Here is a 26,251-nt window from a genome sequence, read left to right on the forward strand (position 1 = left end):
ACGCAAACAAGCTGCTACAAATATTCTCGTTTTGATCGTTATTTAAATGTTATCGGAGCTTGCTTGTATTGTTTCGCAATTTATAATTTTCTAGCATATCTTGAACAATTTGCATTTCCGCTGCAGTACAAATTTTCGTTTAATGATAGAACAGATATGCACAGAAGACCTCTTCACATTTTGAAAAAGTTTTGAAATATACATGGGTCAGCTCGGATTTTTTTTCTTCGTGTGAATTTAAGAAGTTTCGCCAAACATGACATAATTTGGACATGATTTAGAGGTGTCTCCAATCAAAAATCGTGTTTTTGCTATGTTTCCATAGTAAGATCACTTACACTCTGATTTAATAGGCTCTACATGCCCACATATCACCAAATGTTGTTCCTTAGACATATCTTAACATGTTTTAACAGGTGAACATAGCTCTAATCGCAATAGAAAATTTGTTAACTGGATTTTTATATGGAAAAGTGTATCAAAAGCAAGAAAAATTAGTAGTATTTTATGTGTAAGGTACTATCGGCAAAAAATTGGATACTTGATTTTTTTCGATACAAAGATTGTTTGTCTTTTCAGTTCGGCGCCATATCGAAAACTTGTTTTGCGGTATACACCATAACTCAAAAACTACTGAACCAAACGTTGAGCCATTTGCACAGTTGTTTTTTACAGCATTTCACAAGTAATTAGGGGGCTTTTTGGTCGATTTTCGATTTTTTCGTAGCACTTTTAAACCAAAGTCCGATTTTTGCTAAAACAACGATTAACATATTATTGTAAAATAATAGTATTTAGCTCTTTGCAAGGCTCTTGTAGTTGCCGGGCAATGATGTGAAAAAGAAAAACTGTGCAAAAATTCAGAACGATTGGTCCAAGAAATTTTGAGTAATATTATTTACACCGCATTTCGTGGAGGTGCCACCTTAAGATTCACTGTCTGCATCCAGTATCAGGTTCAATTTGTTAATTTATAATTGTCAATTCATTATCAGACTATAGGAAGAAACTAATTGTAATTTTTATTAATTAAAATTACTAGACTTTTGGTATTTCAGGCTTGATGGGGTAATCGTGCTGATAATCTGAATTACTTTATTTTCAGCAAAGTAGGTCTGCCAAATTCTATATGCATGGTTAGTAGAGTAGTTGGGTAGGATGGTATAATAAGCCCCACCAGGCTAAAATGTCAGATTTCCATTGCAAGGACGACATAATTATCTGAAGCAAATAAGTAATTTTTATGGAATTTTTCATGTGTTGCAGAACAGCAACTGATACAGACTTTTCAAAAGATGTAAGCTTCCACTCTTTTTCTATAAGCATTAGTTTTAGTCAATTATGGATCTTAAATAATAAATTGTTGCGGTTACACCACTGTAGAATTTAAAGGAATCGATTTTCTATTTATTAGTCTAAAATGTGCTTTAGGATGTAAAAATAACATCCCAAAACATAGAGAACGAAAACAATTAAAAAATATACAAATTTTCAATTTGGCCGCAACGCTTCTTATGTATATCCCATTTGTACTGCAAACTTTAACCGCGTTTTTCTCGAAATCACTGGCCAAAATGTAACTCGAACAAATGATTTTTGATCGCTTTGAAATTTTTACAGTGTATTCAAAATTGATACGTGACTGGAGAAGTACTTAGGATTAAATTTTTTTATTGCTTGCCTTTTTATTGATTAACGATTTTGTGTAGATTTTTATAATATTTTCGACATTTTTTCACTCAAAAGTGCGCCATTTCGCGTAAAATCAAAATATCGAAAAAATCCTTCCTACATCGCTATTGACATAAGGAATCAGAAAATCTTTAGTTTTTGGCGCTAGGTCAAAAATCACGGGAGATAGATTTCCGGCCGTGGACCCCTTCCAAAAAACGCGCATGAGGTGAAAATGCTGCAGAGCCGCCATCTTGTGATGAAATTGCTCGAAAAAATTATTTTGTTTGATAAAATACTTATGTTGCTGCGCTCTGATCAGCAATACACGGCAATGTTAAAAACTGTAGAATGAAATTAATTTAAAATTCACTGTTTATGCCATTTAATATTTCATTGTACAGTTTTTAACATTGCCATGTATTGCTGATCAGAGCGCAGCAATGCAAATGGCAGCATCATGTTACCGGAGGAAGACAAAAATATACAAAAAATTGTCATGCTTCTCTTGCATACATTTCGTTATTTTCAATCCTCTCTTCGGCTTTCTTCTGGATAAATGTGGCTTTTTTGCTCGCAATAAAGATGGCAATAAATAAGCCAGTTTATCAGGTAGGAAAGACAAGCACTGTCGAACTACACTAATAAAATAAAATACCAATTAATGCGTAGAAAACTACGCATTTTCAATAACAGTGGAATAACCCATTAACTGTCAGCTTAAAAGCCAACTGTCAAAAATATCTTTGAAAGGAAATTCCGGACAAACCGGTGCTCGCCAATGGCAGTAAACAAAAGAAAAAAGTTTTCTCTTCCATTAACTGCTATGAACTGTTTTTATCCAGTAACGGTTTGTCCGGAATTTCCTTTCAAAGTGAATTGTGACAGTTGGCTTTTAAGCCGTAATCATTTGCTTGTCGAGAAATAACTATCATGGCACTAATTACAACCGATGGTCCAACCACCTCTAACTCGACGAGCGCCTATTCAAACTGAATAAAAACATGCATATGTATACCAATTTATTTTCTTTTGTGCATTTAATATTAAGTCACTTTAAAGTGCTGTACACCATCGGCCAACTTTCAACTATCCAACACGTTAAAGTTCTAAGTTCAGAAACATATCGGCTACAAGACAAAATTGTTCTCAAACACTATGGAATAAGATATTTGACGAAGAAAAGCTATTTTACTGCAAGAAAATTTCGGAATGAATTTACTCATTTTCTTTAACTTGAATTTGTTGTTTTTTAACATTGACGTGTAACGCAGATCAGAACGCAGCCATAAAAATGACAGCATCGTATGATTAAAGCTTACCAAATATTTTAGGCTGGTTTAAAAGTTAGTCCGGTTTAAAAACAGTTAGTACGCCTTTGTGCTTACGGCTATTAGAGTTTTGTGGAAAGCATCCAAGCACGAATCGCAAAGCCATATCACATTTTTTGTAAGTGCATTGATATTGGTTTCGTTTAATCCTACGCATTTGGCGTGAAACCGTCCACTGCAGCTTCCTTCGCACATAGTGAATAGATCCATTTTGCAGTCGATCACCGTATCACATTTTTTGCACATCATCCTTCACTACTCAGAGCAATAACAATTAGACGCTGTATCCAATGAACAATGGCACCTCGGCACTTGAAATTTATCGCAATAATTCGTAACCTAATCGCAAAACCACTGTTCAATTTGCACTTTGGTATAACACAGCTTTAGATTTAGGCGGCAACTATATCTAATCACTTTATTTCCACGGAATCAGTACACTACTTGTATATAATTCAACGAAAACAAAGAGCAGAAAGTACACAGCTGTCGTATTTGGCTGGAGCACCACTTCTTGCTTCTGCGGCGACTCACTCATCTCGACAGATCACCACAGTTTCTTTTGTCCTTCCGACGAGTCACACAATATGAAAGGAACTTTTTTTCTCACTCTCAGCATGCTGAGTAGGTATCGTGACTGGTATTTTTGGTGGTTCGAAATAGCTATTTTCCTCCATTTTCTTCCATTAATTTGTTCAAACCAAACAAGATACAAAATTGTGAAGAGTCACCGAAAATATGTTTTTTTTCTTAAATTTATTTCTGAAAAATTTCACCTCTAGCCGCCCCTCTGGCTACGTGCCTGGTTCATTTAAATATGGGGTTTTCGATTGATTGACACCGTAGTTTGTAGTGAAGTGCACTGAAACTGCACCGTTTTTGCACTTTCTTGCAGAAGTGCAGAAAACTGGGTATGTTCCATTGATACTTCTGCTAGAAAGTGCAAAACCAGTGCAATCCACTACACAGGTGTCAATCAATCGAAAATCCCAATAGTTTCATTTGGTGTTATTCCTGATATGATGTTTTTTATTTTGATTATAGAGACTTTAATTTTAGGGTCATTCGCTCCTTTCCGGATTAGAGAAATCTCTTTTGGAAAAATCTCTAACTCTAACGTGTGGGGTTAGAAATCGAACCCAGGTGAGCTGCGTACAAGGCAATCGATTTACCAACTACGCTATACCCGTCCCCTGATATGATGTTCCTGATATGATGAAACTAAACAGAGTTGACTACCGACTTTGGAAAAACACATTTTGCTTTTAATCAATATTGGCCAAACTTAGTGACCTTGAAAAATGATCGATGATATTTTGAGTCTTGAGATCCATTTATTTTGTTCGCAGGAGTTCCTGTTCGTTTCTGCCGGAATAGAAATAACGGTTCTTTGAAATATTATCTCATTTTGCACAATGTGTTGGTGAGGCAGACTTTTGGTTATATATTACAACGGACGTTTTGGGCATTCGTTATAGCGACCGCTTCGGAGATACGCAAAAAGTGAACTGGTGCAATTTAAGTAATAATAACAGTATTCCAATTCAACAAACAGGTGTTTCGAAGACAGCTATTAACATGTTCACTATGCGATATTAGAAGTGTTTTATACCTTAGTTGGCAAGTAATGGTTGTTTGAAGTTGTTTTCAAATCGAAAGATAAAAAGTTACTCGGATCAATAAGACCGGCACAATTCATTTCAATATCAGCAATGTTAAACAGTCTTTCCTGAATACCTGCAGCACATATCGTTGCTGTTGTGCTATCTTATGACAAGCGCCATTTTGCACATTTCGAGAAAAACGATTTTTAAAGTTTGACATTGAATATCTTGCAATTGGTAAATAGTAGAAACAATTCAGAGAATACAATGGATGCTTCTGTCTATTCTGTATTAATCTCTCAAATATTATGAAGATCGGTTGAGAGAGGAGTGTGTGTATCTTCGTCGCGAGCGGTTGACTCTCGTAGAGCTCTCTTCGAGTCGGTTAATTTTCATCATTTTCGGCACAGTTTACTGCCTCCCGGTTATCAAAAGTGTGAATAACGGTGCAATTTAACGACTATACAAAGTGAAGTGGCTTATAAAAGCATTTTTCGGCATATTTTCGACAGACGCGAGTGGTGACAGTTTGTGAAAATCGAATTCCGGCAAATGAAAAAATATCTTTTCCTCGCATTACAGGCCGTCGATTCCCAATGCAAGAACAATAAAAGTGCACAGAAAATGTCTAGAAACACAGTGTAAATTGTAAAAATATTGAAAAATGGTTTTCAGAGAAAAAAATTCGATCCGAAAAGTGAAAAAATATGGCAAACATATTCAAATAGTTGGCGTTTCACCAGCGTCTAGCGACTACCAGGTGTCGCCCCAAAATTCTTCGCCCGAAAAATAGGTGGCAAACCAGCTCAGCTAATTTCGTCCGCGTCCCTTGTCACCTATTTTTATTTAGTGATTCATCGGCGGTGCTATCTTTGAAAATGAGCCGCCTTGGATATTCAACTGTTTTTTTTACTTTCTTATTTTATTGCAAATCACTAGAGGTTTTGAATCTTTTATATTCGGGATTGCAGATATTTTGTCGCATGTAAATTTTGGGTGTCCGTTGATGTGATGACGCTGTAAGGGAACACGTATCTGCCGGTCGGCAAACTAATTTCTATGTTTGCTTAAGGTTTGTTTTACCAACGGAGGAACTGATCCACAGAGCATTCAATGTGCTTAGGGAAAACACATGACCTTATTTGAGTGGAATGATGACTTCAATCATGTATAAGGTTTGAGAATTGACAATTGACGAGAGGGATCGGGGACCGGTTGGCAATTACCTTCAGTTATGTTAGCACGAAGAATAAGTGTTTTGCTGTCATTTTCATTGGTTAGCTTTCAATTTTATCTCATGCCTCCACGCGAGTCTAAGTCTATTGTGACATTTGGTCCTTAGACCGGCGACAACTGGGAGTCATCAGCCTTCTGTCGATAGTAACAGAATGAGAGTGTGCGAACAGATCTAGCCGAGAAAGCAATGCCGTAAAAGTTGCTCGGATATCAGCTCCAATAAGACTTTAATTTGACTAGTATCGATGATCGCGGATCAATACGTACTGAAAATTCGCCTCGTCTGTTTTAATGAATCTAATTTCAAGTTCCGTTATTGGTAACAAGCCCGTCCATCAGGTTAACGATCCTCTGTATGTCCCTTCAATGTTCGATATAATCATTCGTATACGTGTATTTCACAAACCATCCGATATTAGAAATAGGAAACACTTTCGTTGATTTATAACATCTAGAGCTATCATAATTCTTTGTCTGTATAACGTGTCATCACTCGGTAGTTTGTAACCAAAAAATATATCGTAGAGAAGGAATAGCGAAGTTAGTCTAAATAATGTCGCAATAAATAGTGATCCGGTCCATTAAGCAGATAAGATTAATTTTTCTGGGCAATACTCCCACGATCGGCTGTGTGGAGTTGAAATTGCTTTTGTTTAGAAAACATAGGATACTCTCGGTAGCCGGCTACCCAGATTTTAAAAGAATAAAAAACTAAACAAGATCTTATTTTTCGAGCGATCGTGTTCTCGAAAACTAACTGAACTACAAACTAATAAACTATGCTTTACAGGTCGCATCGCTTGCTTGGAGCGAATCCTAGACCCCATTTCGTTCCAAACCACCAACTCCGCGACACCTATGGAAGAGTCTGATGAACCTTCTATATAAGATTCCTCATTTTATTCAAACGATCGCCGGGTAAAATCAGCACCGACACGATAGAAACCACGAAAAAATTCGTCGTGTGATTGAATATTATTAAAAAATATAAGCAGTGCTCCTTATAGCCGGCTATCCGGAGTTCAAGTTGCTTATTTTGCTAATCGTATTAATACAACAAATGATAAATTTCCCAAATTCTCGGCAGCCGGCTGCCCAGAGCAATTATTACATGATAACGCTATTGGCACACTTACTAACAACTCTCCCCTTCCCGTGATACATGTGGAGATGCAGAGGATTCCTCGGTCTCTAGTAGCAACATGTATCGGACTAACATTCCTTCCTTTCCCAGAAGATCTGCATTCGGACGTGGCCGGCGTCGGTATTGATCAGCATGCAGGGATCAGAATAGATTGTACAATGTGGCTCATCATGTTATTCCCAAACATGTTGTTCCAATCAACATTTTGCAACCTAATTTGGTTCTGGTCAATAACGGAGTAGCAACTACGGGCGATCTCTTATGCTTATGCTTATGCTTATGCAAATATTATGAAGATCGGTTGACTATATTACGAGTTTTTGCTAAACATGTGAACAAAAGTCGCACTCATACGTGTCAAAATTTGTATGGCGTGTCATAATCGTGCTTGGAAAATTTTCCATAGAAAAAAATCATCAATTATTAACTTTTATTAATATCTTTGGCTTCATTTGGTCTATAAACAATTGGTGAGATGCATTTTAAAGGAAATGAGTCAGGGAAACTAGAAAAAATAATAATTTTTGGATACAGTGTTGCCAAATATGCTATATTTCCAGTTTAAAATTAAAAATGCTTTTTTCTCACATTTCGTGTATTTTTATTTTGAAAATGATTTTGCCATTGTGTTTCTCAGACATTTTTACATAGAAAAACATCTAATCCATCAAGATAACTTGTGCCAATGTCCAGACACAGTCATTTTAACCCATTCATGCCCATGTTGTTTGTGGACAACAACGTTTTTAAGCAGCTATAACTTTTGATTGAGGCAAGATTTCCTCACAAAAACAAGTAAGGCTAATAAATGTGACTATTGGCTTTCATTTGAGTATCAACAGTTACAAGGATCAGCTCTAGAACTGAAGTTATTGCAATTAGTCTGATTGAACTCCGATGGAGCAGTGCTGCCAGGAACAGTTTACGTTGACGACGAAAAATGATTTTTTCATATAACTTTGATATGTTGCAATATTAGTGAAAACTGATAAAAGTAATTAATTTAGACTATATTGGCTACGTTTTCCACATAGTTGGACACTTGAAAATATTCTAGGAGAATTGTAGTGAACATGGAAAGGTTAAAATTGAGCAGCTTCTAGCACTGCGAGGGATGAACCTACTTTTATGAAAAAAGGTTTTTCGAGTTTCTTGACCTTACTGTTTTCAAGAAAAAATTGTTTTGAAACCCTACATGCACTAGAAAAAAGTTGGGCATGAAAGGGTTAAGCAAATATCACAGAATTTCTCAGCACGTTTCTCGCTATATCTCAGTAACCAAGTAGGATATCAATATTCCGAAAACGCCATTTTGTAGAGATTTTTAAAACCAACAATATGGCATATTAAACTCAGTTTACCCCAAAATGGCGTTTGTCATAAGATAGCACAACAGCGACGATATCCTCAAATTCACGCCCATTTTCCGGGATTAGAATAAATCAAGTCTAGGGTAAGGCTATGGTTGATACGTCTAACCACTTTCACAAGGGCATTTTAACTTCTTTTAGGTATTTCCGAGCGTTTATCTTCATGATGGCTTTAAATTGGTTTTAATAGGGCGGAGTGTAGAGCAAAAAAAATTGTTCGTCCTATACCAGTCTAAGACTTCCCGAGTACAGTGAAACATACCAAATCCGGCCAAAAATATCGAATCTTCATGAGATCTCAAGAAGCCACGTTTGAAAGCTTCCAAGTGGTTCCAGATCCAGATGTGACAAAAATAATTAATATTTTGTCACATCCGCAGATTGCTTGCCAAACAAGGTTTTCTGCTTAGTTGGCCAAGGTCAGTTGCCTTTCAAATTTTGTATACGCGTTGTACCAAAAAATTCATTGTTGTTAAAAATAAATTGAAACATGAATCGAATTGTTGGATTGACGTTTGAATTGATTCAATCGTTATGCAATGCCTCATTTCCTGCCGCTGTGATGCCCTTTAAACATCTTGATTCCATGAAATACGGTGCAATGTGCGACTTCCACGACAGCTACCGATCTAATAGTACCCATGCACTAAGAATTTATGAACGATTTAGTGCGACTATTCTTCGAAATGTAGTGTACAGAATGTTTTCATGTTCATCCTGACCCTGGCCCAGTGTGCCCATGCGTAAAGACGGTGCTAGTCTATTCCGTTTGTCCATGCATTATAATAGGGCTGATCTATACTATGACAATCTACGAAAACCAAGTAAAAATATGCCAATAAAATTCAACTTTTAAACAAATGTATTTCATAAAAATTTATATTTTTTAAACTACGGGGCTTACGAAAGTAATATCCCTAACATATTTAACGTGATCAGTACCACGTTCCTGATGTGATGAAACTGGACATAATGCGGCTGCAGAAAAGTCATATCTTGTTTTTCAATAAACATTCTACTACGCTAGTCAGAAGACTTTGAAACCAATCAATATTGTAGTGGCTAATCCACTTCAGATTACATAGAATCAATTTCGAATCTCGCGTTTCCTACTGCAGAATAAGGAATAACGATTCTTTGGTTGATTGAGTATATGTTGTAGTGGCTCCTAATTTATCTTTGCGTTTGACATTAATCCGGTTTAGCCAAAACTGAAATCAACGACTCAAGAATGTTTTACTTGTAATCGGTGTATTGATCCAAGAATGCTTATCGATTTTTTTTTTTCGAAAAACAAAGATCGAGTCGCTCTTTTCGTATAAAGTTTTCATGGCGCCAGCAGTGCAGACAGCTAGTATGATTATATGCGACTATTCTCATCACGGGGCCCCTAAAATCCCGGGGCTCCTAGCCTGGGCCCAGTGTGCCCATGCGTAAAGACGGTACTGCTAACTATTCATATAATACTCACCATATTGGGAATACTACTGATTCATAACAGTTTTAGCCTTCGCCTTGAAAGGTTGTGTTTGCTGATTGGTTGTAGCAACCAAGGCTGTGCAAGCCGTGAATAGGCTAGAAGTTTGTGTACCGTGTCAGTATTTGATGCCGTGTTGGTGCGGAGACAGGCAGGATTGTTTGTTGCGAGAGCGGTCGTTTGGTGGTGGTACCACGCGATAAGCGAGTGTTGGTGCGAAGGCAACGAAGTCTCAGGTAAGCGGCGCCCCACCTTGGTGGTAGTAGTGGTTGCGCTGCATACAACCGGCGCTTGCGACGGAGTGAGACAGAGCTGCATCTGGTTGGTGAAGCGGCTCGCTTCATCATCATTCATTCATCCGTATTAGTGCAGATACGGGATTTTGAGTATTTGTGTACCTAGCCACGCTGCGTAGTAGGGGAATACCTCTGGACCCACAGGTAAGCGGCGGCCCCACCTTGTTGGTGGTAGTGGTTACGCTGCATACAGTCGGCGCTAAGTGAGACAGAGCTTCTTGTTGGTGAAGCGTCTCGTTTCATCATCACTTATTCATCTGTGCTAGTGCAGAAACGGGCTTTTGTGTATTTGTGTACCTAGCCACGCTGCATAGTAAGGAAATACCCCTGGACCCACAGGTAAACAGCGGCTCCATCTTGGTAGTGGTGGTTGCGCTGTGTTCAACCCGAGCGTGACAGAGGGAGACAGCGAGAATCTGCAACTCTTCGAAGGACAGGTAGATTTTAATATAATTTTGCTAGTGTTAGTATTTAATTTACTTACTGTGTATGGTAGGCGAGATGGAGGATAGTGAGATGGAATCCTCCATTTCACAAGAGCAAAACTCTTCTGATCCCCCTCCCTCAACTCCCCTTAGAATAAAATTATACCCCCAAGGGTCTTCTGGACCTTGGCAGGTTTTCTTCAGGCGGAAAGGAAAGCCATTAAACCTTGTGCAAATTGCACGGGATCTGACTTCACGATTTTCTGCTGTAACAGAGATCGTGAAAGTAAATAAAGATAAACTTCGAGTTAACATTGATAACATTAGACAAGCTAACGAGATAGTAGCATGCGAACTCTTCACGCGTGAATATAAAGTTTATATACTTTCGCGCGATATAGAATGCGATGGAGTCATCTCCGAACCCAGCCTCACTGCCGAGGATATACTTAAGCATGGTGTTGGTTGTTTCAAGAACACCCTGCTTAATAAAGTAAAAATACTCGATGTTAAGCAATTGTACTCAGTATCAATTGAAGAAGAGAAAAAAGTTTACCGACCATCCTATTCATTTCGTGTAACTTTCGCTGGGTCTGCTTTGCCTAGCCATGTTCTCATTAATAAAATTCGTCTCCCCGTTCGCCTTTTCATCCCTCGTGTGATGAATTGCCTCAATTGTAAACAGCTTGGCCACACAGCCACTTACTGTTCCAATAAGGTACGGTGTGGCAAATGTGGGGGGCCTCATCAAGAGGATACATGCAATAAAAACTTAGAAAAATGTTTACATTGCGGAGAAACTTCACACGAGCTCCTTGCATGTCCCATATATAAAATGCGGGAGGAGAAAATTAAACGATCCTTGAAGGAGAGATCTAAGCGCTCTTATGCAGAAATACTGAAAAATGCTACTCCTGAACCCACGGTCCCAGAAAACAGATACGCTATTCTATTGCCGAAAGAGTCTGACTCTGACGAAGCGTCCGAAGGTACATCATTTGTTTTACCTAGAGGATCCAGGAAAAGAAAACAATCCTCTTTTCCCAAACTGCCAAGCAAGGGCCTTAAAATTTCTCCTCCAACAAATAAATTGCGGCCAAAGCTAAAGAATTCCGATGCAATACCGAAGCCAGTCCCTCCCGGTTTTGGTAATGTACAATCCAAACAGAACACCATTACTGGAAATAATAAAACTTCAACTTCCTCCGAGCCTCAACCGGGGATAGGTTTATTGAAATTTTCTGAAATTGTTGATTGGATTTTCAAAGCATTCAATATTTCTGAACCACTAAAAAGTATACTTTCAGCGTTCCTCCCAACAATTAGAACATTTTTAGAGCAGCTGATTGCTCAATGGCCCATCCTTGCAGCGATTGTATCTTTCAATGGGTAATTCACCTCCTCCAATGAAAGATTCCATCACTGTTTTACAGTGGAATTGCAGAAGTATCATACCTAAAATTGACTCCTTAAAAATTTTGCTGCATAATTTGAAATGCGATGCTTTTGCTTTATGTGAAACATGGCTTACCTCAAACATTAATTTCAACTTGAATGATTTCAACATTATTCGCCTAGACCGAGACACCCCATATGGAGGAGTGCTTCTAGGAATTAAAAAGTGCTATCCTTTCTATAGAACTAACATCCCCTTGTTTGCGGGCATTGAGGCTGTAGCTGTCCAAACGAATATTAAAGGCAAAGACATGTCTATCGCTTCTATATATATACCTCCCAAAGCTCAAATTGGACAACGTTAGATTTTTGAGGTAGTGGAATCCATGGCTGCTCCGCGGCTGATACTGGGAGACTTCAACTCGCACGGAGTATTGTGGGGTTCCCTCTTCAATGATAATCGATCCTCTTTGATATACAATGTTTGTGACGAGCTCAATATGACAGTTTTAAATACAGGCGAAGCAACACGCATTCCCAGACCACCCGCACGACCAAGTGCATTAGATCTATCTCTATGCTCGACATCACTTCGGTTAGATTGCACGTGGAAGGTTGTACCTGATCCTCACGGTAGCGATCATTTGCCAGTCGTTATTTCAATTAACAGTGAATTAGGCCTCACGAATTCAATCAATGTACCTTATGACTTGACACGAAATATTGATTGGAAAAAATACCAATCTTTAATTTCCACTTCTCTTGTTTCGACGGAAGAGCTACCACCTACCGAAGAATATGAATTTCCAGCGGGTTTGATTATTGAAGCAGCAGAACAAACCCAAACGAAATGCAATCCTGGCATGATAATGAACAGCCGGCCTCCTAATCCCTGGTGGGACAAAGAGTGCTCGGATGCATATGAAGCTAAACAAGTTGCTTACAAAGAAATTATGAAACGGAAAGGGTGTACACGTGCAAACTTTGAAAATTATTCGATTTTACAAAACAAATTTGACAGTCTCCGTCGTGCCAAAAAGTCTAGTTATTGGAGACGTTTCGTTGATGGCTTGTCAAGAGAAACATCAATGAGTACTCTTTGGAACACAGCCAGAAGAATGAGGAATCGAAACGTAACTAATGAAAGCGAAGATTTTTCGAATCGCTGGATATTTAATTTTGCCAAGAAAGTTTGTCCAGATTCTGCTCCTGCGCAGAAAATCATTCGCGATGCTCCCACAAGTAACGATTCCATAGATTCGCTTTTGACAATGATGGAATTTTCAATTGCACTCCTCTCATGCAACAATAATGCTCCGGGTCCAGACAGAATTAAATTCAACTTGGTGAAAAATCTGCCTGACCTAGCAAAAAGACGCTTGTTGAATTTATTCAATAAGCTTCTTGAGCAGAACATAGTCCCGCACGACTGGAGACAAGTGAGAGTTATCGCCATTCCAAAACCCGGAAAACCAGCCTCTGACCATAACTCGTATCGACCGATTGCAATGCTATCCTGCATCAGGAAATTGTTGGAAAAAATTATCCTACGACGTCTCGACAATTGGGTTGAGGCGAACGGCTTGCTATCAGATACCCAGTTTGGTTTTCGGAGGGGAAAGGGAACGAATGATTGTCTGGCGCTACTTTCGTCAGAAATCCAACTAGCTTACGCAAAAAAAGAACAAATGGCGTCTGTGTTCTTAGACATAAAAGGAGCATTCGACTCTGTTTCCATTGATGTTCTCTCAGAGAAACTACATCAATGTGGTCTTTCACCAATATTAAATAATTATTTATACAACTTATTGTCAGAAAAGCACATGCATTTTTCATATGGCGATTTGGCAACATTCAGAATAAGTTACATGGGTCTCCCACAAGGTTCTTGTTTAAGCCCCCTTCTCCACAATTTTTACGTGAATGACATTGATAATTGTATTGTCAGCCCATGCACTCTAAGGCAACTTGCAGATGATGGCGTGGTTTCTGTCACAGGACCAAAAGCCATAAATTTACAACAACCACTGCAAGATAGTTTGGATAATTTATCAAGTTGGGCTTTGAAGTTAGGCATCGATTTCTCTACGGAGAAAACAGAGTTGGTTGTTTTTTCAAGGAAGCGTGATCCAGCTCAGCTTCAGCTTCAGTTGGTTGGTAGAATGATAGCCCAAGTCATGACCTTTAAATATCTCGGAATTTGGTTCGATTCTAAAGGTACATGGGGAGGCCACATTAGGTATCTGATAAAGAAGTGCCAACAAAGGATAAATTTTCTCCGAACAATAACCGGATCTTGGTGGGGTGCTCATCCAAGTGACGTGATAAGATTGTATCAAACAACGATACTTTCAGTAATGGAATATGGGTGCTTCTGTTTCCGTTCAGCTGCAAACACTCACATTATTAAATTGGAACGAATACAGTATCGTTGTTTACGAATCGCCTTAGGTTCCATGCAATCGACACATACGATGAGTCTTGAAGTTCTAGCGGGAGTTCTTCCCTTAAAAGATCGATTCTGGGATCTCTCCTCTCGTTTACTTATACGATGTGAGGTTATGAATCCACTTGTAATTGAAAATTTCGAAAGACTTGTCGAGCTTCAATCCCAAACCAGATTCATGACAGTGTACTTCAATCACATGTCACAAGAAATAACGCCTTCTAGTTATGTTCTGACATGTGTTAATATATTAGATACTCCCGATTCCACTTTATTTTTCGACACGTCCATGCAAGAGGAAATTCGTGGAATCCCGGATCACCAGCGCTCTCTGGAGATCCCTAAAATATTCATAAGTAAATACCAACACATTGACTGCCATAAAATGTTCTACACTGATGGGTCACGAATCAATGAGGGCACTGGCTTCGGTATTTTCAACCATAACACCGCGATCTCTTTCAAGCTTGCAGAACCTGCCTCTGTTTACACAGCCGAACTAGCAGCAGTTCACCATAGTCTGGAAATCATTGATACTTTACTTCCGAGCCATTATTTCATCCTCACAGATAGCCTCAGCACAATTAAGGCACTACACTCATTAAAGCTTGATAATCACGCTCCGTTCTTTTTGAAGAAGATACGAGAATACTTAACCAAATTAACAAATAAATCTTATCAAATTACCTTAGTGTGGATTCCCGCTCATTGCTCCATACCGGGTAATGAGAGAGCGGATAATTTAGCCAAAATAGGGGCGCTGGACGGTGACATCTATGAAAGACCTATTGCCTTCAATGAATTTTATAGCGCTTCTCGTCAGAGGACGCTTACTAGTTGGCAAACATCATGGGACAATGGAGATCTGGGACGGTGGTTGCACTCAATTATCCCTAAAGTATCAACGAAGGCATGGTTCAAAGGGTTGGATGTAAGTCGAAACTTCATTCGTGTGATGTCTAGACTCATGTCCAACCATTATACGTTGAATGCGCATCTCCGCCGTATTGGGATCGCAGAAGATAATCAATGTGCTTGCGGAGAGGGTTACGAAGACATTGAACATGTTGTTTGGTCTTGCATTGAATATCGTGAAGCCAGATCCCAATTAATAGACTCCTTACGAGCCAGAAGAAAACCACCCTATGTACCTGTTCGTGATATCCTCGCTTTACGAGATCTTACATACATGAGCCATATTTATCATTTCCTGAAATCAATAAATATTCAAATATAATTACCCCCACAATGTTTCTAGTTTTTTCCCTTGCTACCCACAAACAATTTAGATTTCTTCGCAGTTAGTTAAGTTAGATAAAACGATATAAATAAAGAAAAAAAAAACAAAGATTACAGAAAAACTATCAATAGGTTTACAATGAAATTCAAGAAAATAGATTATAATTAAAAACATTCAAAATGATGATTATCCTCAGTGTTAGCATTAGAAAGTGATTTTTTTTATAACGTGATAGTCTTAAGAACCTTTGTAACATGTTATGTAAAAAAAAACCCCGGCGTAAAAAAGCTTTTGCAAATGCCGTGTCAAATAAACGTTTTATGAAAAAAAAAAAAAAATACTACTGATACATTCCACCATTATAATTCAACTATTATACTACCATACTCATTTTAGTTACCATTTCCAATACCTTCCGTGTATCCTATATTGGAGATTTGTATGCATTGTACTTTTGCGCTAGAGGTTAAAATTGCACTGGTGGTGGTCTTTGTTATTTGTATATCTGTTCACGCTGCTCCAAAAATCTGTAGATCAACATGATCAAAAATCGCCGTCTCGCAATACTACGGCGATAGCTCAGTTGGATAAAGTGACAGTCCGGTTAGTCACAGAAGATGCGGTAACAAAATGAAATTTCATAAATTGTGATAGAATTTGAAAGGGAAGACATTTTTTTTCTGCGCCAATATTTTATACATCGCTAAATCTAAAATATACATACCACCATAATCTGTATGGTTCTTGAATGGCATGTTTTCAAAATGTATATGGAAAATCGCATATCTTGGTATGGTGACTGTTCTTAACGACTCGTTGTTTGTATGGTCGAGCATGGAAAAACGACACTGGTTATGTTAGATATTATACCAGGGAATGGTTAATCTATTTGTTGAACGCACCATGTTGAGAATGGTTTTTGGACGTTTGATACAATGGTTGGCATATGGTACAGATTTATGCGGGATAGCGCTCAATTGGATAAAGCGTCAGTCCATTTAGCGTCAACGAAACTTTTTCTTCTGAAAATTACGTGTAAAAAATAAATCTTCATCAATCGATAGAATTGAAATGTGAAGGATGTTAGAGATCTTTTCTCCACCAAATATTTTATGCATCGCTAGATCTAAAATATGCATGTCATCATTATCTGTAGGGTTCACGAATGGTATGTTGTCAAAATGTACCTATATGGAAAACAGCACGTTTTGATATGGTGACTGTTCTTAACAACCCGTTGTTTGTATGGTCGAGTATGGAAAAGCCATACTGGTTTTGTTCGATATTGTACCAGGTAATGGTTAATATATTGTTGAACGAACCATATTGAAAACGGTTTTGAGACGTTTAATGAAATGGTTGGCATATGGTACACATGTATGCGGGTAGACTGATCGGTCTAAAGCTCTTTGCCTCATAAGTAGCGCCTTAACCTTGGGGAATGAATTTTTCCCGTGATAATGAAATATATCCTGTTGCAAGACTGCAAGTAAAAACTTTCCTCTTTATAGTAGAATTTGAATGATTCCATCTTGATAACGTAACGGACCCGATATTTATTCTTTTGACTAATCGAAATCAAAAACTTCCAATCGCTGTAGTTAAATAAAAACAACGAGACCCACTAATTTCGACTGTCTAAATTTCCAGCTCCTCTTTCGTAGAGCGGTCCATCACCACCAAGCAGAAGCACTGCTGAAAGTGCACTTCTGCTCGGGAAAATAAAACCAAACCGACATCTCAGGGCCGCCGCTGTTCACAGCCTGACTGTAACCGATGCGCGCATGTATCATAAATTTTTAATGAAACTAATAATAATAATAAACTAGCGAGCATGATGCTATTCAAGTGTTTTTTTTCCTATCCGCTCTTTCGCTCTATCTGTCTTGTTTGCCCTTCAGCAGGCCAATGAAAACTGAGCCCCCGAGACGCTGCCGAATGTTGTTAAATAATAAAAGTTATCATAAATTCATACAGTTTTATTTATTTATTCATTCCCAGCCAGCTTCGTAACGATTTTCTGAGGCGGGGACCGGCCAGCTGAAGAAACGAACGATAACGATTTAATACCGATATTTATAGTAGTTTCAAGCACTTCGCAGTTCCCCATCGATCAAATTAATATTTCAAGAGTATCTCTCGAGTCTCGGTGACTAGACTGACCTATGGCAGTAGAACTAGGCGGAACTTGTACCGCATTCGGTACATGCAAACTTGTCTACGACGAACGTACTTCGTTCTTCTTTCACTGTGTACATATTCGGAAAATTATTCAGGAACTAATGGCTCAAGATTGGAAGTTGAAATGAAATGTTCACAAGCATTAATGTGCTCAATTAAGTCTTGGTGTTTGAATAATCTTTTTAGGTAAAACAAAACATGGTGATACATGAGCATGTAAGAGTCGATACAATTGAATACTTTTTAACATTGTACTGAAAAATCTGTCGATATACCGACACAACAAAACGTGTTTAATGAAGCACAACAATGAAATATTCAAAAGCAATTGCATCAAAATACCTATAAAAAACAAAATCTCTTGCATAACGTTGGTCGATCGGCCAAAACAATGCCCTCGTACGCGAGGAAATAGATCAACAATCAGAGCACAAAAAATACAATACAAACTACAAAAAAAATCTCATAACCAGCAACATCACGAGCATTCCATTATCATCTGCTGCCGTTGCTTTGGGCGTAGGAAACAAGCGCGATTGTGTCTGGTTGGTCATGTTTCGCGATATGGCACAAATAGTCTGTATACACACACACACACACCCCGACCCGACCGAGAGACGGCTACCCACTTTTCCGCCCCCATTTCGCACGGCGCGTTGCTGCCGGGCTCCGGACCGGAGGGAACTTTGGTGGCTAAATAGCATCTGCTCGCTAACAGCCTAATCACACCTCCTCTCTGGGTTACAGGAGGGGGAGGAGGACCCTATGATGGAGAGGGTGGTCCGCCGAGGAGCGTCGTCGGGCAGGCAGCAATCTTCGGGAGAGCTGCAAACGTGTAAATAAATGTGTACACATGCTATTCATTCCATAAATTGCTACGCGCTGGCAGTAATAGTTGTTGATTTTTTGCGCCCCTACGCGTCTTCTCAGACGTGTTTCGGTTGGTGTTGTTGTTTTTTTGTATTATTATTTTCCCGCGTAGCATCACTGAGATCGCACCACATTCATCGTTCGTTAGGTTCACAATCACCACCGGCTACGAAATCAGTCCACAGCGCTAGCAGAGGTGGCTGAAGTTTGGTGGTTACTTGTGAAAAACTGTAGATTTTATGGCACAAAATTGTTGTAACCCCGAATTACAACGGACCGAATTTTGTAAGATTGCATATGTTTCTCGAATAGCCTACCATAAAATCTGCATCGTTGGTATTCAACCTTTTACGTGCCATAATGACTATTTATATATTTTTCTTCGTAATACGTTTAATAACCCTCTTTTAACAATAGTTGTTTACACGCTTATCCTCAGCTACTCATTGCAACTACAACGCTTTTACTCAAAAATGAGTAATATTTGTTTAATAGTTCAATATGATTACTGATCGAAGTAGGTCATCTCCATCCGACGTCGGTACTACATCATTCCGACTATACTCACCTACTTTTACTCATTTTTGACAAGGTACGGTTTTTGTCAGAAATGCGTCAAATCTACTAATTTGTGAAAAAACCGTACCTTGTCAAACATGAGAAAAAGTAGGTAAGAGTAGTCGGAATGATGTAGTACCGATGTCGGATGGGGATGACCTACTTCGATCAGTAATCATATTGAACTCTCAAACAAATTTTACTCATTTTTGAGTAAAAGCGTTTTAGTTGCAATGAGTAGCTGAGGATAAGCGTGTACGCTAGTTTGACAGGAACCCCCCTGTAGAGGATGTCGGGCATCCCTTGAACAAACATTCAACATATTGAACTAACGTAGCATGACTACATCTTACGTGGTAGATGACGTGAACATTGTCGATATAAGGACCATTGAGCTTAGCTTAGCTAGCTGAGGTAGACTGCCCGTAGTTGCACTTCATGATTGACCATATGAGTAAAAATGCACAGTGAACCAAAACAATAATGCATGGGAGGAGCAAATAATTCTCAGCGTTTCACTGACTCAAAACTTTCATGAAAATCAATAACGACGCCGGCCAATGGTGTTCTACCGAGGAAGGGAAGGAATGTTAGTTTCCACGTGCATCACGGGAAAGAAGTTGTTTGTATAGGAAAGGGAAAAGATCAGGAAGAGTGTCTTGGTAGACAGTATGATCTTGGCTATATGCACAAAAGCTGTTCGCGATCGATTTGCAAAAATTTGAAACTTGAAATCCGGACAGCCGGCCATCGGGAGTGTTGCTTCTTATTCATTCCCAGATTTTTTTTTGTTTTCGGTAAGCTTGAACTTGAACTTCACCTTAAATAGCGAGAAAATGTCTTAAAACATACTCAATTGAATTTTTTACAAATATTTTTGACAGAAGGGAAGCTTGCAAGAGGAAAAAAATAAAATGTCTCGAAAATATTAATAAAGCGTATACGCTATAGCTATAGCCTACTAGCTAATACCCATCGCGCGTTGCTGCGACTTTTAACGAAATAGGAGGAAAACACAATTTGTTCCGAAGCGCCATCTGGCGGGTAGACAATTCCCAATCAGCACACAAACACGCTCCATAACAAATGCCTACTGTGTATAAAGTTTTACGGCAATCGGTTTAGCCGTTTGGGAGTCTATATATCATATACATACAATCATTGACTTTTATATAGATACACCCGAAACGGTGCGCTCAGAATTTCTGTTTTTGGGCTCATAATCTCATTCCCAAAAGCAATCCTTTTTGAACATTGAGCTGTTCGCGCACAATTCGAGATGAGCGCAAAGCTCACGAAAAAAAACGAGAACACACACTCACACACAAGTCAACTTTGTTAGTATTTGGTTTCGTGTCTTCCTTTTACACCTTACATTCCCCCCATCCTAACCACAATCAATCTCATCATCATCATTGCTGCTGTGGCATTGCATTTTGCTTTGTTTCATTCTTTTCTCCGCTGCTATAAATAGCTCGTGACCTGAAACATCTAGTAAAAAAAATCTTGACATCAAATTCTAGATTAGAACCGATAAACTTCTATTCGGTAAAAACAACTCTTTACTACCCGTACCATAACGACACACTGATGGAGTAGTAAAATGGAATATATAAGCTTCACACTTATGATGAGTGAGATAATATCGTTTGCCTTCCCGCCGTCGCGTCGGTATTTCAGCATCGCATTTTGCTCTGTACCATTTCCCCGCTGTTATTAATATTTCGTTTGTGTACATGTGTTGGGAACTAAGCCTTACTAGAAAAAAAGATTAACGGGTAGCATCAAGACTGAAACCGACAAACATCTACTCGCTAATACGCCCACTTTACTCTTTATGCCATAACGACCAGGGTTGCCACTATTTTTCAAGAAATATCTGGCAGATCAACTAAAAATGTCTGGCAAAATCTGTCACTTAAAAGCGACCTCAAAGTCATCAATATTTATCAATCGATTTTTGATAAATTTTGGAAAATATGCCCCAAATTTCCAAAATGTTTGTGCAAACACTTCTTTGATTTAAAAATCTGGCAGAATGCGAGGTTTGTCTTTTTGTCTGGAAGCTGCAAAAAACTCTTGCTGTGCCAGATAAATCTGGCATAATGGCATCCCTGATAACGACACAAAAAGAGTAGTTATTCAAATGAGCTATATGAGCTTCTCATTGCAGCAGCGATCACAAATGGGACAACATAGAGACGATGGTATGTGTTATTCAAGTTATCTCTGCCTGCATGAGCCAACAGCGTGTTGCTATGGGGTACGATATTGTATTGCACAAGTATCAGGTTGGTTGAACACTAACGCATCGTTTGGGAGCTTTTCGCTCACAGTTCTAGAGCGAAAAAAAACAGATGCAACTCCGCTCTCAAAGATTCGTTTTGGGTATAGGGATAATGCTGCTCTTCGCTTGGTACATCGAGATTCCAGTCGTTTGATAGAGATGGTCGTACCGCTTCTTCCGAATATTTGCTCTCGCACGCGGTTAACTATACTCGGAAGTGGTACCGAACCCCAGATCGTTTGAGGCATCAAGAAACGCGTAAAAGCCGGAGATCCTATGGATATTGTCCATCCAGACGTTCAGGAGCTACTGACCGAATGTTTCAGCCGTTCAGCTGTCGTTTACAAAGATGGGTTGAAAGACTTCTTCTCATTCGAGGCATTCGCAATAAAAAATATTAAGAACCGGCTTCGGAACCGTCCAAGCGATCTTCGTTGGATCTCTGGTGACGCTGGCATTCGCGGCAACGAAGAGTCAGGCAGACCTACTCGCAGGAGAAGTCAGGGGCATTGCCGATAATGATGGTAGCATCGGTGGTCAGCGTTCTCTGAGGTGAAACCACAGACTAACAGACATAACACTCAAAAATAATGCTTTGCCCACTTTAACGGTCATTTTAAATATATTTGTAATTGGGACTGCTGCCGCTTTTGAAATTATGGCGCCACTGACATATGAACAAGCATATGTGGGATAGACCACTAGTGAAAAATTGTTCCCAAGCCTGAGGGGTAACCCACCAGCAAATGAGTGTTTGGGACCGTGAATTAAAGGTGGAGCTAGTGTCCTGGGAACAGACATATAAGCTAGAACAAACTTTCCCGAAAAACCTGTGTAAACATTTCAATGAAAATACGTTGGAAATCACCATCGCATACAGGTTCGCATGCGTGAATCACCATCGTATCCAAGTTTGCATACAAGTCCCGTATAGCGATTGCTGGCCGATCGAAGCGCCGACCAGTGGCAAGTTGCTACTTGCTGTTCTCATTTCAAAGCAACTGTTGTTAATTTCTTACACAAGTTTAAAATATTACTTGTATGTCAGTTCCCAGTGGTTTGGCCTCTATAGAGTTAACGTTTTTGGGGTTTCTAACCACAGCGGCACTGCGCCGTGCCGGCAAGTGTGAATGCTCGCATTTGGTGTATGAAAGAATATTGGCTCCTGTACACGGTGCTGAACCGTTATTGAATCGGTTCATAAAGGAGTGATTTTTTTAAACCACTGCGAACACTGCAAATTATAAGCGGGCCTTAAACTTCACATTTTGACGGGTTGATAGATCGTCAAGACGCCAATCTCATTTAAATGCACATCGTCAATCCAATTTCCATCACAACATCATTTTTTACGTTTTACCCATACTCTCAAGTATTGACCAAAGTATTGTGCGAGTAAGGACCACTATACCCGCAATAAAGATCCAATAAACTATGTTTCCGTTGAAATCTTTCGACGCATTATAAAACTTATTCTGTTGCTTATTTGTTTAGTTCCAAACCCCGTATCGCCACTACACAGGTATAAAAGTCGCATAGATTCAAAGAAAAAGGAAAGCAAACAATCATCATGAGACCTCCAAGCGAGCAGCGCTTACTTAGCCAGGAGGGCACCAGAAGAAGAAAAAAAACTCACCTCGACGCTATTTTGAAATTTAATTAGTGCTGTTGCTCGAAAGCTCGACGCTTCTGGTTAATGTAATTTAGACATTTTCCCGGTAAACTGAAGTCTCATGTTCGTGTTGTTTGACACGGTCCGAATCGTCGTCGTCATCATCATCGCCATACCATCATCCCTCCTTTGCCGTTGTTGTCACAGCTCATATAAAAGCATTAGTGCTAGCATATGGATGGTTATGGCCTTGTAGATCGGTCGGTCGGTCGGACTCGAGCCCCATACGGCATTTTAGCTTACTGTCCCGCAATTGCCTTAGGTAGGTACTGTACCGAGAATTATGAGCTTGTCCACGTAAGTTAAATGACAAACATGCAGCAGAATTAGCACATGTACAAGCGTTTTTGCCTGGTTCGAGATTTGAAGCCATGTAGCAGACCGAAGGTCTTCCGAAAAGTGAAGATGCATTAGGTAATTGTGTCCGACAGTGCAGTAGCGTTTGGATAGATCCGCTTTGTCGATTGTTTATGGATTGAGTGCTAGCTTGGAAGAAAAGTCATGATCATACGTCGCGGTATCAGTTCAAGATTCTGTGAAAATATTCAACAAACTGACTTTTCCCGAGCCCCCTTTGGAATGCCTAAACACACGTGATCCAACGCTTTCCCACTCCTCTTCGGTTACCAGTGAAACGCGGTAATGATGAAACCCCAATTCCGCGGTAAGCACAATAGATAAGCTTCTGGCACGCAATTTACATAAAACACAATCCAAACTCTGCCATCAATGAGTCAAAATTGATTCGGAAACAGATCCTTCTGAGGAGGTAGGTAGATATAGAAAGCCGAACCCCAACCAACACGATATCGTTTTGCTAAATGACACCATTCGCGTATTTCGGGCGTAGAAATGATTTGGATCTAATTTCAGCTGCCACACACACACACACACACACACACACATTAGAAGCGGCAATCTACTCGTACGATTCGCTTATGGTTTCGAAACCCGACTCGACTCGTCAATTTCTATGTAAATTTTTAAATTTCTATACACAATTTTAAAATCAACTTTCATTTGTTCCTTCTGCTGCTGCTGGGTTCATATTTTTGCATACACCAGCGGAACTCTTGGCAGGGAATTGAATATTCATGACGTTTGTTTGGCGAGGCGCGGCGTCGATATTTTTCGACGACGATGAATTGCGCGTCATCCGACAGCGGCAGGGGAAAGGGCAATCAACAGTAAGACAGAGATAATTGATTCTACATACTTACATATATAGAAATAGCAAACTAATTTAATTTAAACTTGCCTGATGTGCCGTTACGTCAGATTGAATAACGTCAAACAATAGCGTAAATCAGTCAGTGTCAGTGAATCGGTTATAAATATATGTACAATGAAAAACTAGACTGGGTACGTTTCATTCGAGTGTTTCCTTTTGGGATTTTTTATTCAGATGGTAAATCGATTACCATCATGAACCCGTATAAATAAATACCATTTCAGAAATCTTTGGAACCATTTCCAAACTATTCATATAATACTCACTATATTGGGAATACTACTGATATGTTCCACCATTATAATTGAACTGCTATACTACCATACCTATTTTAGTTACCATTTCCAGTACCTTCCGTGTATCTTATATTGGAGATTTGTATACTACATTGTACTTTTGTGACAGAGGTATTGCATATTGCTCTGGTGGTCTTCGCTATTCGTATATCTATCTATCTGCTCCAAAAATATATAATTTAAGATGGTTAAAAAATCTGAAGTTGGGCGTGAACAAAATAATATTTCATCAATCGATAGAATTGAAATGTGAGGGGGAAGAGATTTTTTTCTCCATCCATCGCTAAACCATGTTACCATAATCTATATAGTTCTTGAAAGGTATGGTTGTTCAAATGTATATGGAAAATCGCATATTTTGGTATGGTGACTGTTCTTAACGACCCGTTATTTGTATGGTCGAGCATGGAAAAACGACACTGGTTATGTTCGATAATAATATCGAACATAACCAGTGTCGTTTTTCCATAAACCAGGCCAGGCAATGGTTAATATATTGTTGCACGAACCATATTGAAAATGGTTTTTCGACGTTTGATACAATGGTTGGCATATGGTACAGATTTATGCGGGAATGCAAAGGTGCTAGTATTCTAGTTTGGCAAGCGACAACTTCCGTGTTTTGTGTTGAGGGGAGGTCGATCCGATTGAAAGAATAACAGTTTTTGATCCCCAAAAGTACTCCTCCGTAAGCGTCTTCTCGATCCGTGCGAATAATATTGAAATCATGGGAGTTGAGATCTATTTCTGAATTGAGACATGTTTCGCTTAATGCAAATGCATCGCATTTAAAATTATTTATCAAAATTTTAAAGGAATCGATTTTCTGCAATTCCATGACCTCGTTTGATGAATTGACCATCAAAGGATAACGATCACTGAAAGGAGGGGCCATTTTAGAGTCAACTGCATCAAACATGTTTTTACTACGGGGAGCAAACTTATCAGTATGTTTTATTTAAATATATTTAAAGCTGTTTTCCACAGCTTCACAATGATAGCTGCTGTTCATCTCTGTTTGCCTTTCGAATGCCGGAATAGATTTTTATTAGACTATTGTCACTGTGCTTGCAGTCGTAGCGGGTTTGCTACATTGTGTAAGGCAATGGCTGTGTCTACAGCGGCTACCACCGCTGCCGATGGATTCCCATCAGTTCCTTTTTCTTTTTTCCAGAGATGAACAGCAGCAATCATCATTAAGATTGATGCTAATCGTCGACAGGTTTTCAGTGGTGATCTTGCGTGGCTTAATTTTGGTCGGTTGTCACGGTAAAGATGGACACGTCTATCATTACCAGGACACATGTTAGTGAACTCGGGTGATTCGTAGTTATACTGCCTAAGCTCGACCCTCATTAACAGAAGACAAAGATTAAGCCTGTACGATGATAAGCCTGTTCTAATGACCCTGCCACTTCTAGTTTTCCGATCTGTTTACTTCACATCCTTGCTCTCACTTGAGTACTATGGCTCTAATTTTCATAACTTTCCCTACCCAGTAATCTCTAGCTAATTGAATGT

General features: G+C 39.1%; 1 protein-coding gene across 1 annotated transcript in view; it reads right to left on the reverse strand.

Annotated features, from left to right (window-relative positions):
- The window catches only part of LOC131677056 (mpv17-like protein), a 314,479-nt gene that overhangs the window by 287,014 nt on the left and 1,214 nt on the right, over positions 1 to 26,251 (reverse strand). The window lies entirely within an intron of this gene.

The sequence above is a fragment of the Topomyia yanbarensis genome, chromosome 1, assembly GCF_030247195.1.
Source record: "Topomyia yanbarensis strain Yona2022 chromosome 1, ASM3024719v1, whole genome shotgun sequence".
Taxonomy (NCBI): domain Eukaryota; kingdom Metazoa; phylum Arthropoda; class Insecta; order Diptera; family Culicidae; genus Topomyia; species Topomyia yanbarensis.